The following is a 20,168-nucleotide window of genomic DNA, read 5'->3' on the forward strand; positions in this document are numbered from 1 at the left end:
TCCATTAGCCCCAGAATTAAATAGCCTCTCTTTTTAGTTTCTCTGGTGAAATGCAAAGCTCTGGTTTTTCTGCTCTTGCTTAAAGTGAAGAAAAAGCTTAGGGAACTCCTTGAAGCAGCCCTTAGAATTGCTAAAAATGAATAAACAAAAATAGGACCTTAGGGTGAAAAGACACTTTGCATTGAGTAGCAGTTGAGGGTGTGTGGCCCTGTGGACACTGGTAGGATTTTTCTCTGCTTCTTTTGCTTTTTCCTTACTATCCTACCTGTCAGCAAAAAATCTGGATGCTGCCAATTTCTGTATCATAGAGTGGCTTCTGAGAATCCAACATAGAGACAGCCTAAATGTCTGCACATCACTAAAGAAGAAGCCTCTGGTTTCTAGGCAAAAAAAAAAACAAAACAAAAAAACCAAAAAAAAACCTGACACATAGGAACGAGAAGGGAGTCACTTAATGGATTAGGGGCTGGCTGAGCCAGGACCAGAACCCAGGTGGCCTGGCCCCCAGCCCAGCTGACCACACTGCTACCCACTGCTGACCAAAGACAAGCAACCCATTGAGCAACTGCACAAACAACAACGAATGATGGATGGTCAGAGCAAGAAACAGGCACAAAGCAACTGCAACCCCATCACTTCCTGGCCTCTAAATTTCCAAGCAAGCCTATAAAGTGTGGTCACTTAAATGATTTTGACCAACAACTTGGCCCAGAACCTTTTTGTGGTCACTGCCAAAAGAAAAAGTCCGTCTGTACTGAGGGTAGAGAGTGCCTTTGAACTCCATACCTTGTCCTTATGAATCTGTGCCAGTGGCGTTAAGACTAGAAAGACATAGTGAGCAGATGGGCTAACCTGGTCCTTGAGGGCTGTGGTGAAACAAGGCAGCTTTCAGATTTTTGAGACTCCTCATCTGTGGATTTGTCTTCCCACGTCAGATTTAGCTAGCAAGGGGTAGGTGTGGTCAGTGGAGTTCAGTTAGAATCAATTTAGGTGACCAAATCTCATCCTACGCTCTTCCTTAAATTTGACACTGAACAGTAGCCAAAATTTGTAGTCCCTGAATGCTTGAAGCCCAGGTCAAATAGCTCTTCTTGCCAACCTGAGTATGCCCCAGGCAAGGCATTCTCCTTGGTATGTATGTACAGTCTTAGGCCCGGTCATAAATCTTCAACTCTGCACCCAAGGATATCCCCAAGTGATAGTTGTCTAGGAAGGTTCCTGTTTCCGGTGCCAGTTTCGTAGTCTGAGCTGGATAATTCTAAAATGTCTATGCTCCACTGAGGATTTCAGGAAGAAGTGAGGGGAAAGAAAAGTTAACCTTAATATTTGTATTTACATAGGCCTAATGGGCACAGTTTAGACAATAGACATTATTTTGAATATGCAGATCAGGTGCAACAATGTTATGAATCTGAATTAAAATTTTGGGTTGCTTTCGTTATTGTATAGTAGGGGCTGGCCCCATTTTTGTCATGAAGTGCTATTTATTAAATGGTTTTTCTTACTTGAAACAGTCCACATTCTCCTAATATTTATTCATTCACTCAACAAATATGGAAGGTCTACTATGTGAAAGGGATGGCTTATTTATGTTCCCAAAGCCATAGCTCATTGTAACTCACATAGCACATATGGAAGTTCTGCCTTATATAATGATATAATGTAGTTTTATGTATTTTACTAAATTGTAATTTTTTTTCTAGTCTCACTTTGTCACCCAGGCTGGGGTGTAGTGGCATGCTCATGACTATGGCAGCCTCAACCTGCTGGGCTCAAAAAATCCCTCCAGGTGTGGCCACCATGCCTGATTATTATTATTATTTTTTGAGTTGGAGTCTCACTCCGTTGCCCAAGCTGGAATGCAGTGGCACACTCACGGCCACCCCAGCGTCGACCTGCTGGGCTCTGGTGATCCTTCCACCTCAGTCTTCCAAGTAGCCGGAACTACAGGTGCACGCTACCATGGGCAGCTAATTTTTTTATTTATTGTAGAGTCAAGGTCTCCCCATGCTGCCCAGGCTGGTCTCCAACCAGCCAGCTCAGGCAATCCTCTCGCCTCGGCCCCCCAAAGTGCTGGGATTACAGGCTTGAGCCACCACGCCCGGCCTAATTTTTTAAATTTACTGTACAGACAAGTCTCATCAAGTTGTCCAGGCTGGTCTCAAACCCCTGGGTTCAGGAAATTCTCTCGCTTCGCCTCGCCTCCCAAAGTGCTGGGATTACAGGCATGAGCCACCGCGCCGGCCTAAATTGTAATATTTTTGTTGTCTGGAATTATGTCTTGTTAATTTTTGTTTCCCCAACATCACTGAGCATGGTGCCTTGCACGTAATCAGGATTCAATAACTATTTGAATTGAATTACGCTGCACTCTTGTAAAAGACATTACAGACAAAAGCACTACATAATTGTTTTTTGATTGTGCTAACAGTCTAAGCAGATGTGTCAACAGGGTTTCATTGTTATGAAAGTAAATAAATACTACGTGCTTATAGGGAAGGGTACGTTCATTCCAAAGAGTGAAGGAACAGAAACGCATAACCGAGTGGAGACTGGTCTGGAAGAAGCGTTGTTAATTTTCCTTTGGTCCGCCCAGAACGATTGTGTAGAGTTACTGGAATTTCAGTCTTCTCATTCTAAAGTACTTTCATTCCTCTCACCTTTCTCGAACTGCTCCGCCTCTTTTAGCTCCCTCCCAAGGGCGGCAGCCAACTGATTCTACCCTAAAGTCTCGAGAATCCACCCCCCCTCGTACCCCTCCAGCTCTGGTTCAAGAATGCTACAAGCCAGGAGCTTTGGGAACGCGAGCCAAGAAAACACGGGGTCACGCGCGGGGCAAGCGCCACACTGGCCGCAGCTTGGGGAGCGGCGTTAAAGGCGGGGCTGCTACGGGGCGGGGCGGGGCTGCGGCGGGGCGGGGCGGGGCGGGAGGAGGCCCGGGGGCGGCTTGGGTGCCACCACCAACCCGCTCCGGCCGGAAACTGGCGCTTGTTTCCGGCCGGACAACCTAGAGCCACCGATCCCGAACCAGCTGCCGTAGTCGGAGTGGCGACCGGGTGGGGTGTGGAGCGGGCAAAGAGGCACTGGGGGAAGCCGGTCCGGATCTGTCCCTTCTGACTCCAGCTCCGGATCCGGAGCGGAGCGCCTGCGCGGTCGCAGTCTCCGCCACCGCCTCCGCCTCCGTCGTCGTCGGGGGAGGGGCCGGCCGGACCCGGGGTCACTGCTGAGGAATGAGGAGAGGCGGCCGGGCCCCGCGCTCCGCCCCGGCCTAGGGCCTGTCCCCGGGAGCCGCGAGGGTAAAGGAGTCCCCCCGCCCTGACACCTTCCCCCGTCTGCTCCCGCCCCTCCCGCCTTTTCAGACTCCCAAACTTTGCCCCTCTGATCTCCACTGTCCCCTTTCTCCTTTCTGATTATATTTCACCCGAAGCCAACTGCCCTAGGCACCCCCTCCTCATCCTGAGTGCTCCTTGCTGTGTCCCAACCTTTCCCCCCTTGCTCCTCACCTGCGGCCCGCGTTCCTAATCTCCTTCCCTGGTTCCTGGCCTCCCTTCCTGACCTGTGCTTGGGCAATAGGACTGTCCCTCCTTGTCAGCTGTACTCTTGGGTTGGAATGGTGGAGTTTTAGGGTGGTTAAGATGCAGGCTACTGCCCCCATAGTAGGATAAAGTTCATTTTACAATCTCAATATAAAAGTAAATGAAAAAAATAAGCGTTTTCTCCCTACTGATAGTCAAACTGAGGTACGTCCAGTAATGGAGGAAGGGTACGAAAAAGGTGTGTGTGTGTGTGTGTGTGTGTGTGTGTGTGTGTGTGTGTGTGTGTGTGTGAGAGAGAGAGAGAGAGAGAGAGAGAGAGAGAAGTCTTACGAACTTTAGAAAAAAGAAAAGTTGCCATGAGCCGATGGAAACTTTAGAAGCTGATGATGAGTAAGCCGGGGGCTGCGTGATCTCACTCTTCTCATAATTACTAGGTTAACGGTGTGGCTCCGGTCGGGATGGAATGAGATTTGTTTACTGGGCTGGCGTATTTTTAGCTTGTCGGCTCACAAGGACCAGCGCTCAGCGTCTCTCTCTCCCCCTTCGTGATAGTTTGTCTAACCTAGATGGCTTCTCTGGGCACAGTATAGATGTAAGACTTTGAAAGCTGAAAGAAGCTGACTGGTGGAATTTTATGTAAGTGGCTCCCCACAAACTTTTCAGGGAGTTTTTCATTAATGCAAAGCTAAGAACTTGCAGGACTTTGACTTGTATTTTCCTTATCTTTTTATAAGTACTACACGGACTGCTTTATTTAGAAAATCAGACACTGGTAATTTTTCAGTCTTTGGCTTCTAGTACTGTATATTTAGGGGCTCTCTGAGAAGGCTGGATCCCTTTGTCTTTTGGAACCTATTTCAAAGGTGGACAAGGACAAAGTAGAGAAGAGGTGGAGGTAGGACTAGTTCAAAATGGTAGATAATCCCTAAGTATTTTGAAAACAATTACTTTATAATTTTAAAAAACGTTTAGAATATTTCTTTTCCTGGTAAATGAGATTGCATTCTTGATGGAACGGAGAAGACTGTAGGGACTTATGCTGCATGGCTAGGGAGCATCAGACTTGTAGTTAAACATTTGCTGTGCATACTTTACAAATGAATGCATTATAGACAAACAATGAAGCATTAATTTATACCCTTTGTCCTTATTGTTTTTCAAGCAGTTCTTTTAAGGTTTACTAAACAACCTGCTGTGCTATTGGTATTTTGAAGGCTGAACAGAACTGTAAAATAAATGAACTTGATGATACTCATCTGCAGGCCGAATACTAGTCTCTTCTAATGTCTGCTAGTGACCCAGCATGCCTCAGAGCACCTCCCTGACAAAGTGCCCAGTTACTATGTACTTAGAGATTGCAAATGAATACAAATATTAGCTCATGCTAGGAATAATTGAGAAGATACATATGCTGAAAATATACTAAAAAACCAAAATAGATTTTTTTCAACCCCCCCCATTTTGAATTATCAGCACCTTTCTGCCAATAATTATCCATTAACATGATAATTTAGAACTGAACAGATATCTGCTTTGGACATTATGCATTCAAGCAGGAAGGAAAGATGCTAGGAAGATGTTTTCCAAACTGTTACTAATTTTTTAGTTGCTATTGCATGATTTGACTTATTCCTCTCATTTAACACCAAAGACTCCCTCAGCCAAAAAAAAAAAGTAAAACTTTACCAAAGAAAGGACAGCTTGCTGAGTTTTATAAGGCATGCCCAGTAATGAATGCTCAATGTTAGTTGGACTTTGGTGGCCTTGTCATCAGCAACTTGGAAATTTTTCTAAAGATTTGTTTGCTCAGTCTCTTTATTTTTAGACCCCTATTGAAAAAGGATTTAATTTGGAGACTAAAGTCTAATTTAAAAAAAAATCTATACACCCTCCCAGAGTCTGTTGACTATCAATAATTGTTTTGATCTGTGTGAGTTGGTTGGATCAATATTAGTGATGATATCTGGGTAAATTCTATTTATATCTGTATCAAACATCCCTGAGTTGAACTGCATATTTTATGGGAGTGGGAATTGAAGCTGTTGAATAAATTTAGGAATAAGTGAGAGCAGCCCTGTAGCCCACCATGATTCCCCATTCTCAGAAGGCTTTGTGTAGAATTTTGAGATTCAGTATATGTAACCAAGTGAATTACAGTGGAATAATTCAATATTAAAAATAAGTTTTTAGATAGTTATGAAGGTACTAAGTGCCACTTGTCAAAGTTTTAAAGGTTCTAAATATCTCAAGCATGCTAAGGATACTGGAGAGGCCATCATTGTGTGTGTGTGTGTGTGTGTGTGTGTATGTGTATGTGTGTATGAGAACCAGTTCCCCTCTCTTTACCCTAAACACTCATCCTATCAAAAGGAAAAGTTTTAAGTAAATGTGACCTCAGCAGTATCTCTTCTATGGGAACTTAGGAGCTAGGGAATCACAGACTGGGAATCTTCTCAATAGCTTCTGATAAGTTTGGATAATTAAAAATTTGTGTTGTTGGGTACAGTGACTCACACCTATAATTCCAGCTACTTGGGAGGCTGAGGCAAGTGGATCAGCTGAGGCTTGTAATTTTAAGACCAACCTGGGCAACATTGTGAGCCCCTTGTTTCTACAAAAAAAAATATATATAATTGGAAGGTAAATGCAGGGCAGTTTTCTTATGAATGCCTGAATTCAGTTGACTTTTTTAATATAATAGAAGGGAATTGATTTTATGACAAGCTTTAGGGAGATATAAAAAGACAGATGTCCTTGCCCTTGGAATGGGGGTTGAAAGGGAAAGGTGGTATATAACTGGGAAGGCAGACTATTATTGTACACTTTAACATTTAGAAAACAACATATAAACAAAACTAAGTTTAATGTGCTACAATTGGAATATGTAAGGGCTGAGAAAACTTGAAGTAACAAAGTAAGAATCAATTAGATAATTAGGGGAGATTTCTGAATCAGTTTTGAAATGGACTTGGGAAGCTATGGATTAGACATAAGAAGTATAGGCTGTGGAGTTAGATGTACCTTGGTTCAAATCTTAGTTCTACTTTTTTTACTATATAACCTTGGATAAGTTACTTCTCTTCCTTATAAAATAAGTGTGAGCATTCAAGTAAATGAAACAGTTATTGTGTTGGGAATAAAAGAAAGGATCTATCAAACAGAAAGTATAGAATGTACTGTGTGCAATGATGGTATGAATGACTAAGTTGTGTGTGGGGGGAATAAATGAGAGTGACTCGAGAGAATGTGGGTTGGTCAAGTCCTGGGTAGAACAGGCAAGAGGCTAGAGGGGACTCAGAGGCCAGACTGTGTTGGGTGTTGATAGATGGGTCAATAGAGTCATTGTAGGTCCTTGAACAAAGGATGGATTTAATGAGAAGCATTGAGCCCTTTGGTCCTGGAACTCAAGGACAATTAGGCAGGCAGGCACCGCTACATTGTGACTCTTCTCTTGAAGAGACCTTCCTTGCCTAAGGGGATAAGCAGGATACTTAAAATTCCTTGTAGAAGTTTTTGTGTTTACACGCTTTACTATGCTGAGCCTCCTTCTGCCTGTCTCATAGTCACCAACCTGTGGGGAAGTCTCAAGATTATGGCTGGATTCTCCTTAAGAGCTTATGGTAAGGACAGCATTATGTTTCAAGTGCATTTACCTCTCTCTATTATCTCTGCGAACATAGGGAACACTGTTATAGGTAATTCAGAACTTAATAAAGAAATTTCTTGGGTTGAAATGTATTATTTTTTAAGCCAGATTTATTTTCATTGGGGGGGGGGATCATATTGATATTGAAATGAACTTGCATTTCTAAGCCTGTGTTCCCGGATAGCGAGGATAGTACACTGATGATGAAAAGCAGTTAATCTTAGATTAAAGATTTGTCTCCCGAAATCCATAAAATGAATGACTCGTGTGGCTAATTAAGACTAGGCTATACTGAATATGTTAATAGACCAATATCTTTTCAAACCCTATATGGATCTAGTGTGGCCTCTTAGGCTGTCTGCGTGATACCTAAGGATGATTGGTAGGTGATGCCCATGTTCTAGCCAGAATGAGTCTTCACTCACAATATCTGGAGGAATCCCATGCTATCATGTTGCATTGTTGAAGATTAAGCTGATTTTCTCAAAGGACGTGGGCCTTGGAGAGGCTCTTCCAGATATCAGCTTCACTGAAAATCTGTCAGATTTTCCTTCTGAAGGAAACTTGTTTGAAATATGGCCAGTTAAAAAAAAAAGGAATGGGCAGAGGCATTCACATTTAAGAAGTACACAAAGTCCCGTGCTATTCTTTCATCTTTTTTTCTGAGTTGACTTGCTGTCCTTCATACCTGTCTCCCCCCAACCTCCTTATAATTATTACCAAACTATATGCTTGTGATGTCATGAATACAGAATTACTTTTTATCTCTTGAGTCAGAAGACTGTTGTATTTCTGAGCTAGAAATCAGAGGTGGAAAAATCAGGAATCTTCATACAACTAGGTAAGGATTATTTTCAACTGTGTTTTTTAGGATTATGTTTTAAGCCTGTATTTCCTCGGAGAAATAGTTTTGGATAGAAGGAGTTTCTAAACTGTTATTTTTAGTGACCTGCTATGAGTTTAATTCTATGCTAGGTGCTATGGAGAATCAGAGACAACTTTGTGCCCTTGAAGAGTTTACAATCAGTTGGGAGTAAAGAGAACAGGAAGGAAGGATCACTTCTTGGGCTTGTATTAATATGCCTGACAAACTTTTAAAGTGTGAAAGTATTTGTCAGTTGCATAGTACAGACCTCATACCATAGGTATTTTGGGAGAAGAGTACTCAGGCAGTTATGAGTGATGTCACAAAGGAATTATACCTTATTTCAGATCTTAAAGTATATTAGATACAAGGGATGAAGATGAAGAGAATAACAACAACAACAAAAAATTCATTTGTGGAACTGAAAGGAATCAAGCAAAAGCCTGGAAACCGGGTATCTGAGATGTTTTGGGGGCAGTGACGAGACTGACCTGAGTAGCAGTGAGTAGTAGTGAAATGAAAGTGGGTAGATTGGTTTGAAACTATGTTTATAGATGATCTTAAGAAGCTAGACTTATACGTTTATATTTTAAGTGCTAGAAAATAGGAAACCAACTGAGCACGGTGGCTCATGCCTGTTATCTCAGTACTTTGGGAGGGTGAGACGGGAGAATTGCTTGAGGCCAGGCATTCCAGACCAGCCTGGGCAACATAGGGAGACCCTGTCTCTACAAACAACAAAAAAAAATTTTAATTAGCTGGATGTGGTGGCATGAGCCTGTAGTCCCAGCTGCTCAGGAGACTGAGATGGTAGGATTGCTTGAGCCCAGGAGTTTGAGGCTGCAGTGAGCCATGATTGTGCCACTGCACTCTAGCCTGGGTGACAGAGCAAGACCCTGTCCTCCTAAAAGAAAGAAAGAGAGAGAGAGAGAAAGAAAGGAAGAGAAAGGAAGGAAGGAAATAAAAAAAAGAAAATAGGGAACCACTGAAGATTTTTGAATAGAATTAGCAATTTGATGACAGTAAGACACAGGTTGGTTTGTTACCTGGAGTGTGTGAAGTGATGAGGCCTGAGTTAGAATTGTGGAGGATAGGCTAAGGAGAGGAGAATGAAAAAGAGATTTTGAAGGAAAAATTGAAATTAGTGAGGATTGGATGTGGGAGATGAAGAAGGGTGATGAGTCAAGTATGATTAAGACACATTAAGCCTGGGTGTCTGAGACATTGACTGAGATGAAACTAGGAAGATTTCCTCATTTTGGGGAGAATATGATGAGTTCAGTTTGGGATATGTTGGATTTATTTCTTTGTTTATTTATTTTTTGAGTTGGAGTCTCACTCTGTCGCCCAGACTGAAGTGCAGTGGCCGCTCCCGGCCACCGCAGCCTCGACTTGCTGGGCTCCGCGATCCTTCCGCCTCAGCCTTCCAAGTAGCTGGAACTACAGGCACGTACACCACACCTGGCTAATTTTTTTGTTTTACTGTAGAGATGAGGTCTCACCAAGTTGCCCAGGCGGGTCTCGAACCCGCGGGCTCAGGCAGTCCACTCACCTCAGCCTCCCAAGGCGCAGGATTACAGGCTGAGCCACCAAGCCCAGCGTGTTGGATTTAAAGTGGCAATGAAATGTCCAGATGAAAGCTGTTCAGGTTGTGAGAGTTACAAGCTTAAAGCTGGAGTAGAAGTGGGGGTTAGGAAGTTTGGAAATGCAGTTTTGCAACTCATTGGCATGAGGTAGCTGTAAATGAAGAGAATTAATAAGCTAAGGATTAGAATTTAGGAAAAGGGCAGAAGGGCAAAAAAAAAAAAGGTACTGACTAAACCTCAACACTAATATTCTGTACTCTCCAGGCCATCATGGTAGTTCTTCCTTCTCCTTTCTTGTTTTCTGTTCCTCTACTCCTTATTCCATCCAATATTCATTGAGTACCTCCTTTCTAAGCACTGTCCTAAGCACTGAGGAAATGGAGATGAGTCAGACAAGGTCTCCACCCACAAGGAGCTTATGGGTCTAGTGGGAGGAGACACGTGTAAATATATATAGATGGAATGAAGTGTGATAGATGCTGGGGTAGAAATATAGAGAGAATAAGGAGTATGTAGGAGGGAGACTAGGAGCCCAAAAGTCTTTTCTGCCTTGGACATGCAGAGGCTGGAAAAAGCCTTCGTGAGAAGATAGCATTTGAGATGAGTCTTGAAAGATGAATTAAGGATATGTCCTACAGATGACAGGAGAAGTACATTTCAGTCTGAGAAAACACCATGAATGAAACCTCAAAGGAATGAAAGCCAGACTTCTTCAGGTAACTTTTAAGTAATTATTATGGTTGGAGGACTGCATTGGAGGGCAGGGATGAGGATGGAGAAGTAGACAAAGCTAGATCATACAGAGCTTTATCTTGTACTGCAGTAAATGGTGAGCCAGTTAAGGACTTTAAGCATTGGTTAATAAAATAAGTTTCATGTCCTAGGAAGTTTATTTATATCAGTGGTGTGTAGGCTAGATTGGAGAGAGACAAAGCAAAAGACCTTTTAATAACTTTATTATGTTTAACCATAACATTTGCCAAAAGTTATCATGTTTATAGAATCATGGGATCAGAGAACTGGAGGGATTATTATGCTTTCTTAGTCTTACTGATTTTCAAATGGAATACCTGAGGTTTACTGCAGAAGTGGTTTAGTGATAGCTTGGTCTAGAATTCAATCTTCCATGGTTGGTATATGGTAGGTGATTAGTAAATGTAAGCTCACCTCTCTGTTCTCTCCCAAGGCTCATTCTGGTGTTTGTTTCATTCTGCCACATAGCATTGTACTAGAAGACAGAGAGTCTTAATGTTGTTCCATTCTGCTGCCCTTTTTACCAGACAGAATGAACAGTGGCATTTTCCTAGGACTGATTAAGGAAGACCTGCCCTGAGAGTGCCACTGAGAAGAGGGTCGCTCAACCTGGGGCAGTTGGCTGCCCTGGAGTGGGATGAGTAGGGTGCTAGAATTCTTTAGCTGTAATGAATCAGATGCAGAAGAATGTCAAGGCATTTGTTTTATTGAGTGTATATATCTTTCCTGCTAAGTTCTCAAGTTGTTTTCTTTTAAACTTAGTTTTAAGTTGTGCCAATGAAACTTTTTTAAAAGAAGTAAGCTATGATAAATTGGGTGCTTATACATAATGTGTAAGTTATATAAAATATAATAGATAAAAAACATTTATCTAAAAATAAGAATTGTCATTATTTCAGATTCTAAATCTTTTGTCGCTGTAATTAAATTTTACTGGATTTTTTTTTTTCCCAGTTGGGGTCTTACTCTGTCACCCAAGCTGGAGTGCAGTGGCACAATCATGGCTCACAGCAGCCTCAAACTCCTGGGCTCAAGCATTCCTCCCATCTCAGCCTCCCGAGTAGCTGGGACTATAGGCATGCACCACTACACCTGGCTAATTTTGCAATTTTTTTTTTTTTTACTTTTTAAGAGATGAAGTCTCACTGTTGCCTAGATTGGTCTCAAATTTATGGGCTCACACAGTCCTCCCACCTCGTCCTCCCAAAGTTCTGGGATTAGAGGTGTGAGCCATGTCTCCCAGCCTTTCATTGGATTTTTATGGAGGGAAATTGTTTGGTTTTAAAGTGCTAAGTGAGAGTTTGGGTTTTGTGTTTCAGTCAATTTTTGCTGAAGGAGAACAGAAGAACAGGATAGAGGACACCTGAGAAGTCCTTAGATTCCCCTGGGGTAAGTTGGAACTTAAGGGAGGAGATAGAAGGATGGATGGATAACTTCTGTTGATAGGCCTTCCTTAAAACTTGACTGAGTTGTGATGTTTAATTCTTTTCTCTGGGTCTGTCGACATCTTCAGAGAAGGGCCTTGGTTTGGAAGCTGTCCACTTTAGCAGAACTGCCAATTCTTAATTCTTTCTCAAGTGGGCAAGGGTACATTTTGTTTTTGTGTTTGGAGGAGGGCAGGGGAGAGGAGTGGAGAGAGGAGGCACAGAATAATTCCTCACAGTGAGTCCTTATCTGAATTCCTATGCTACTGGAAGTTTCCTTAGGTTTGTTTTAGGAGAGATGACTTGGTTACACAGGCATTTAAATTATGTGGGAAGGTGTTTCTCATTCCCCTCAGCTATCTGATTTGGGTGACAATGAAAACTTCCTTCTTGACCATTAACATCAGCCCCCACTCTACACTGTTCTAAGCGCCTCTGGTGCACACTGTTTGAGGGATGGAAAGGCTCCTCTTCAGTCTTAAAACTGAACCAAGTGTCTCCCATAAAGTTTAGAGGAACCATCCTGCCCCTGACTGTTCTTTGTGTGTTGACTCCTCTATCTTTCCAGTCACCTGGCCCTTTTAAAATTTTGCATAATGAAATATTTCAGGCATTTAGAAAAGTTCAGGGAAAAATACCCTAACATAGGCAATTTTGAGCCTACAACACAAGTTTAATGAATATTAACATTTTTCCATATTTGTTAGATCTCTTGTTCTCTTTGAAATATCGAATGTTATAGATATAGCTGAAGTTTCACCTTGCATCCTTTCCCACTTTCTTCTTTCTCAGGAAATGACTACTGGCCTGAATTAGTATGCATCATTCCTTCAAGTTGTATATATTTTTGAAATAGATAATTTCAAATCCTTTTTTTTTTTAGTTAGAGTCTCACTTCATTGCCCAGGTTGGGGTGCAGTGGCATGCTCACGGCCACCCCAGCATCGACCTGCTGGGCTCAGGTGATCCTTCTGCCTCAGCCTTCCAGGTAGCCGGAACTATAGGCACACGCTACCACGCCCAGCTGATTTTTTGATTTATTGTAGAGATGAGGTCTCGCCAAGCTGCCCAGGCTGTTCTCGAACCTATGGGCTCAGGCAGTCCTCTCACCACAGCCTCCTAAAGTGCTGGGATTACAGGCTTAAGCCACTGCGCCCGGCCCATTTATACTTCTAAAATACTTTTCTGGACTGGGTGCTGTAGCTCATGTGTAGTCCCAGCTACTTGTGAGCCCAGGAGGATGAGGCTGCGGTGAGCTGTGATTATGCCACTGCACTCCAGTCTGGGTGACAGTGAGACCCTGCCTCAAATAAAACAAAACAAAAATATTTCTGAACTTTAATTTGCAATTGATTTTCTCTTGCTGTTATCTTTAGCATTTTGATACTTTAAAAAAAAAAATTCACGGAAGGCTGAGGCGGAAGGATCGCCGGAGCCCAGCAGGCGAGGCTGCAGTGGCCGGGAGCGGCCACTGCACTCCAGTCTGAGCGACCGAGTGAGACTCCAACTCAAAAAAAAAAAAAAAAATTCTGACCCACATTTAGTATATTTGATAAGGCTGTAGGGGAATGTGTGAGAATTGTAGGCCAGTGTAGTCTCTGGGAAATATGCCTGAGATGAAAACTTTTGCTATAAATATCTACATGTAATTGATTGAGTTGGCTTTAATGTGTTTACAATGGGTAAAAGATTTTTCCTCCTCCCCATACCCGCTATTCTTGTGTCTCCACTCCGGTCTTGATAAGGGAGATCTGGTGATGGAGAAAACCATGGAAGAGAAAATTGCCTTTGTCCCTTTTATTTTATTTGTAGACTTTAGAGGGAATACGGGAAGAGTCCTAGTTTCTACCACCAGACTGTTACCTTGTGGTTCCCAGAACTGTTCTTGGAGTAGAGGAGATAGGAATGCAGAAGTCAGGGGCAAGAACAAAGAAACAGAGTGGATAGGAGTTAGCAGATATTTTAGAATAGAATTGAGGAACAGGAGTGAAAAAAGGGGATAGGTGTAAACATTTGAAGAGGTTCTGTTTCTTTTCATCCTTCAGCACCTGACTGAGAATTCTATATAAACCTTGTATTTTATCTATATCAAAGTTATATCTGGGCTACATACTATAGATACCTACTTGGAAAATATTGTATATAGAATGCAACTTTGGAAGTATCATTGTTGTGTTCTAAAATAGTTCTTTGAAAAAGTCGGGGTCATTTTAAACGAGTTGGTCTACTAGTGCCTTTTGAATCATTAATAACTGACATCAAAGGAAAAGGAGAAGAGAATTTCTGAGTCTTTAGTGTTGATAAATCTTGATATTTACATGAAGATAGTTCCATGTGCGGAATTGAGGCAAAATAATGGAAAATGTAATGCTGCTAACAAAAATATCTTTTAGACAGCAGTTTATCATCTGTTTTAAAAAGTTTTGTGCTCTTATACACTCCTTTGTGAATATTTGCTTTTGTACTGGTAGCTCACCTGACTGAGTATTCCATTTCCTGAAATTTTCCATCAGTTCTAATGGACAAGATTCTCTGACTTGACAAATACTTGGTCCCCGTTGTTCACTGACCAGGGATAGAGACTTTCCATCCCCCTTCTCAGAACTCTGAAAATAGAATTTGAGAGTTAGACTTAAGAATTGCTGCATCCTAGCTTCTTTGGTTGCCTAAAATAAATGCCTGGCTGTTTGGCACAAAGTGGCCTCTCATTTTCAATAACATTAAATTTCTTCTCTCTCACATCTTTATCATTTTTTGTAATATACTAGTTCATCATAAAAATTAAGATTAAAAAAAATCTATGCAAATTCCCCTTGATGTCTGCTGCCTGCTTGAAACTATAAATTCCTTTCCACTGAACACCTGCTGTGGAGTGGTATCTGGGCAAGATGCACTAAGGAGATGCCAAGGAGGTATTAATAAATGAACTAAACCAATAGTGAATTCCTTGGGAATTGACATTCTAGGTTACATAGGACATAGTTACATACATATAAATGCATATATAGAAAAAAAGAAATGTAAGAAACAAATACAGTCTATATAGCAGTATATATATATCATCATATAGCTTTTAGAATTAAAGGGAAATGTACATATTGCTATCATTTTCTAGGTGAGAAAAATGAGGCCCAGAAAATTTAAATGAAGTGTCCAAGGTAGTAATTTCCATCAACAACAGTTTATTGGATGTCTCCTTTCTGAAAAGTTAGGCATCAGGTATAGAAACAGTTAAAGTCGTAAAGAATGCACTAATTATTTGTAAACACTGGATATTTGCATAAAGAATTCAATAGTAATACAGAGTCACAGGTACTAAGTACCAGGTGAGGAGTACAGTTATGTAGAAGTCTGGAGGGAGTAAAGAAAAATTTTACCCTTTGGATAATTTAGACCTTAGGGAAGAGAGAAGACTGGATATGTGTAGAGGGGAAATATTCAAGGTGGGAGAAGAATGAACTGAAGCCACCTTGTTTTGGGGGCAGGACAAACAGTTTGTGTTCACCTAGGAGGGCCATTCAGATCAATAAAGTTGGAGAGTTAGGTAATTTGGAGAGAGACTTAAAGTTCAGCCAAAGGAACTTGGTTTATATACTAGTGAAAAATTCCTGAGCAAGGAGTTGTATGTGTAAATTACTGTAGTATTTTAGGAAAATTGATTCAGCTTTGTGGTGTCAAATGGAGGAAAAGAGACCAGTTAGAGGACCACTGTAATAATCCAGGGAAAGGAGTCTCTGCAAGGGTGATAGTAATGAAGAAAGGGAGAAAGATTTGAAGAATTGGAAGAGAAATAAACAGAATTTGTTGACTGATTATTATGAGAAAGGGATAAATAAGAACAATGCACACATTTTCAGTCTGGATTATATAGCAATAGGGGTAGCTGGGTTTGACTGGTTTCAGATACATCTCTCCAAAGGGATACCTTGGTAGAAAACTTTGAAAAGTACTGGGTCTGGTCCAACATCCCCAGTTAATACTGAATTTAGAGAGTTTAAGTGACTGGTTTATTTTTGCATGCCTAGTAAGAACTTGGTGTAGAGCCTATTCTTTTGATTGTTGTTCAGGGTTCATTCTAATATATCAGATTGCTTAAGAGGAGGTGGGTCACAGTAGTTGAAAACACAGAGCAGATGCCTAGGAAATGAAATGGGAAGCTGAAGACCACATTATGATGAGGTTGAACCACAGGCTGTTTCAGTTCTGCATAGGTTTTCCTTATATTTAGACAGTAAATGTGTATACTATCTATCAGGCTCATAATGCAGCAGTAACCTGGGTTTCCTAGAGCTGTCTTCTTCTGAGATTCAGTTCTTCATATTTAAGGACAAATATTTTTTCAGATTTTAGATTTAAACACATATTTTCTCCGACTCCCAAAGATAAAATCTGCTACCCTCTCCCCTCAGGTAGGCTGCTTGAGTTACAAGCTGTGGGTGAAGTAGTCTCAAAGACCCTATTAGTCTTTTTTTTTTTTTTTTAAGTAAAAGGAGAAGGAGAGTTTCGGACCCAAATCTTTTCAGTCTTATTTACCTTGTCGGCAATTAAGAACAGTTTATTTACACATATCTTGTTACCTAAAAAAGAGAGTAAATAATGTAAATCAGTTAACTATTTTTTTCTAATAGATTTTTGAGAGGTTGGGTAGCCTTCTAAAAATCCTTTGTATTTGCTTTTTAAATATGTAGCCAAGTATATTTAAGATGCAACTCATTCTCACCCCTTTTCTTTTTCTTCTTCCCCTTCTTCTTCCTCTTCCTCCTCTTTTACCAGATTTTGATCTATGTGGTAACAGATACTTGAGGATTTAAAATACCATTTCCTGAATCAACTAATATTTGTCATGTACCTACTGTAAGGGCCTAACACAGTTATTTAATTTCATCTGCCAAGACTAAGTATTCTTGAATTTTATGACTAGGTCCGTAGTAGTAAACATCTTCTAGTGCTTGGCTTTTATCACCCCTGTCCTTGCCATGGCTCTTATGTCTTGCCATGGCTCTTCTGTCATAACTTCTGACCTGATTGGAGAAGAAAGGGAAGAAAACTTGACTATTTAATAGTGAGAACCTACTGTAAGTTTTACTAAGTACTTTATATATCATCTCATTTGATACCCATAAAAATTCCACAAAATAACTAATTTTTTTTTTTTGAGTCAGGATCTCACTCTGTCACCCAGGTTGAAGTGCAGTGGCATGATCACCTCTATTATGGCTCATAGCAGCCTCCACCTCCCAGACTTAGGCAATCCTTCCATCTCAGCATCCCGAGTAGCAGGGACTACAGCCAGCTGTGTCCCACCATGCCCTGCTAATTTATTTTTTTAATCTTTAAATTTTTTTATAGAGATGATGTTTCACTATGTTACCCAGGTTGGTCTTAAACTCCTAGGCTCAAGCAATCCACTTGCCTCAGCCTCCCAAAGTGCTGGGATTACAGGTGTGAGCCACCGTGACTGACTAGATGCTTACTCAGAGTCACAAATCAAAAAGTAATAGAGCCAGGATTTAGATATATTTCTGGTGGATTCCAAAAGGAATGGCTGCAACCATTATTACATTATGCTGCCATTTACATATACTGCATGTTTTCTGTGAATGGATTAATAAAGTCATAAAAATAGATGGAACTCTCAATATTTCTTTGTTTAAAAGTTTCTTGATGAATTCAAGAAAGAACTCTGTCTTGACACTGACAAGTATACCTGCCCAATAATGACTTCCCCTCTTCCCCTCCCTTCTTCCCACTCTCTCTCCACCCCCTCATACCTGGATATAAACTGGACCATGTGACCTGCTTTGGAATTTAGATGTGTTTGTGCTTTGAGGACTAGAAGAGTTTTGTTTGTTTCCTTGGCTTCCTGAAAGTTCCTTGCTCACTTGCAAGTTCTTTCTTGTAGCACAATGGTGAGTAATGTGTTGTTAACGCTGTAATGTATGTGGTCATGCTGGTTGGAATATTTTTTTCTTTTCCCCTATTTCTTTTTGATGAGTGTGCAAATGGGGACTGTTGGGTCAAACTTGCCTTTTGCAGTTCATTCAAAGAGAAAAAGGTTTCTCTTTGAATGAACTGGAGACTAGGAAAGAGTTTTGAGGTTGGCAAGAATATACAAATTCAATGTCTTTTGATCAGCTAAAATTCAGTTTTGTTAGTATTCTAGATTCTTTAGCTTGTGCTAAGAGAGTACTTGTTTTAGGTTGTGGCCATCACTACCATGTGCCATACCTGGATGAGTGGTGTTTATTCTGGAGTTAGCCGCTTAAAAACAGGATTTCTTTTCAGCATTAGCTAATAGCACTAAAAATGCTTAAGAACATGAGAGCACGGAACTGAATTTCAGTAGGAATTGAGCTTCATGTGAGCTCTAAGGATTAATTAGGTGGGATCAAGGTTGCAGGTGTTACAACTTTTAGTTACTGGGTATCTAGTCAATTTAGTAATGGGGGAGCGGTCCAGAAATATCTGGACATGGCTCATGAAGTTAATAAAATGATTTATGTGGATGTATCTATCCCACAAGTAATACAGTGTATGATAAATGTTAGTTAAATATTTAAAACTTGAATGCTGAATGCTGTCAATTTGTCTACCCAGGGCAGCTTCCTCATTGTTAAATATTCCTTTAGAAGAATATTTATTAAGTATTTAACTGTGAATAAAGCATTTGGGAAAGGGATTGAGATACAAAGATCTATAGTATCAAATTCTTGCTAAGACTGTCATCTTAACATTTATAAATTGAATCAATTAGGGCTACCATTTAATGATACACTTTAAGAGAAATCTGTGATTTTTGCTTTGCTAGAGTCAGTCCTATGCTTTTTTCCTTTTCTTTCTTTTTTTTTAATAGAAGTAACTTCTTGGCCCTTTTGTAGAATAAAAAATGCTTACTTTTCTATTCTGGTTAAATTGAGTTTGATTTTTGATGTTTGAAGTGATTGACTTTGATATTTCCTTTTATCCCCTGTGTTTTTTTAGTGAATGAGATAATATATTTGAAAGTAGTTTGTGAACGGCAAATCTAGCAGTTGTTGCCATCACCCCCACCACAGTCAAAAGCAATATTAAGAATAATAATGGGATAGGACTTGTTCAGAAAAGGGTTGGTTTCTTGGATTAATTTCAAGGGGAATGATAAGAAAGCAATAATATATTTACCAAATGACTTGTATACTAATTGATACGTTTGGTGCTTTACATGGAAAGGAGAAGGGAAAACAGAGACCTGTCACACTGAAAACTTGACCTGGTGCTATGTCATTGTGAGGGGTTGCCTATATTACTTTGACCCACTTGGTATGGGCAAGACAGTTTAACAGTATTTATCATATGTTTTACCTTAGAGACTTATAGTACATTCTACTGGAAGCATCTGCTTATGTAGGAGACAGTTCATCTTTGTTTTTTGGTAAGAACAACTGCATTCTTATAATATGGGTCTTATGTAATAGATATTAAAAAATGTACCAGTCCAGATCAGTATCTGCTTCGTTTCCCAGATTAGTAAGATTAAGGAAACGGTGCCTTTGACCAAAATACTTGTTTGGGTATTATCATCAAAAGCCTTTACAGTCAATTTCTGAGGATTGGTATTCTTGGAGAGGTACCCATGATTTTAATAATCCAAAAAAGCAAATTGTTTAGTAAATTTGTTTAGCAGATTGAAAAGACATGTCACTTTAAAATTTTTTATGTTTTTGAATTGGAGTTTCATTCTGTCACCCAGGCTGGAGTGCAGTGGCATAACCACGGTTTACCGCAGCCTCAACCTCCTAGTCTCAGGTGATTCTTCCACCTCAGCCTTCCAAGTAGTTGAGACTACAGGTGCATGCCACCATGTCTGGCTAATTTTCAGATTTTTTTTTTGTTGAAGTAAGGTCTCACTATGTTGCCTAGGCCAGTCTTGAACTCATGGGCTCAGCATTCCTCTTGCTTCAGTCTCCCTAAGTGCTGGGATTATAGGCATGAGCCATGACATCTCACTTTTTAAAATTTCCTCTTTCTTTTTCTGTCTCTGGTCTGGCACTCAATAAATCTTTGTTTAATAAAGAAAGTTAGCTGAGACCTACCTTGGAGTTTTCTCTGGAACCAACCCATTAGACGAACTTCTAGAAAGCAGGGATGATGACTTATTGGCTGATGTATCCCCTTCACTTAGCAGCCTAGCATTGAGAGTAGGTCCTTAATAAGTGCTTATTGAATGATTGAGTCAGGAGGTTAAGAAAGAACTGCAATGACCCGGACATTGCTGTACTGATGGTGGTCCTTCCTAAGTGAAAGAAATGTTGCTTTCCCACAAATAAACTTGAATAAATCTGAATATGGAAAAAGTTACTGCTTTGATACTTTCAGGCT

At 40.6% G+C, this 20,168-nt stretch overlaps 1 protein-coding gene across 1 annotated transcript in view; it reads left to right on the forward strand.

The window, feature by feature from the left end:
- The first annotated feature begins 3,011 nt into the window (after positions 1–3,011).
- Positions 3,012–20,168, forward strand: part of OTUD7B (OTU deubiquitinase 7B) — a 53,141-nt gene continuing 35,984 nt past the window's right edge. Inside the window, exon 1 of the mRNA XM_008054291.2 lies at positions 3,012–3,296. The gene's annotated coding sequence lies outside the window, so the exon portion shown is untranslated. The remainder of the gene's footprint in view (positions 3,297–20,168) is intronic.

This window comes from Carlito syrichta, unplaced genomic scaffold (genome assembly GCF_000164805.1).
Source record: "Carlito syrichta isolate Samal-C Ts95f unplaced genomic scaffold, Tarsius_syrichta-2.0.1 Scaffold289400, whole genome shotgun sequence".
Taxonomy (NCBI): Eukaryota; Metazoa; Chordata; class Mammalia; order Primates; family Tarsiidae; genus Carlito; species Carlito syrichta.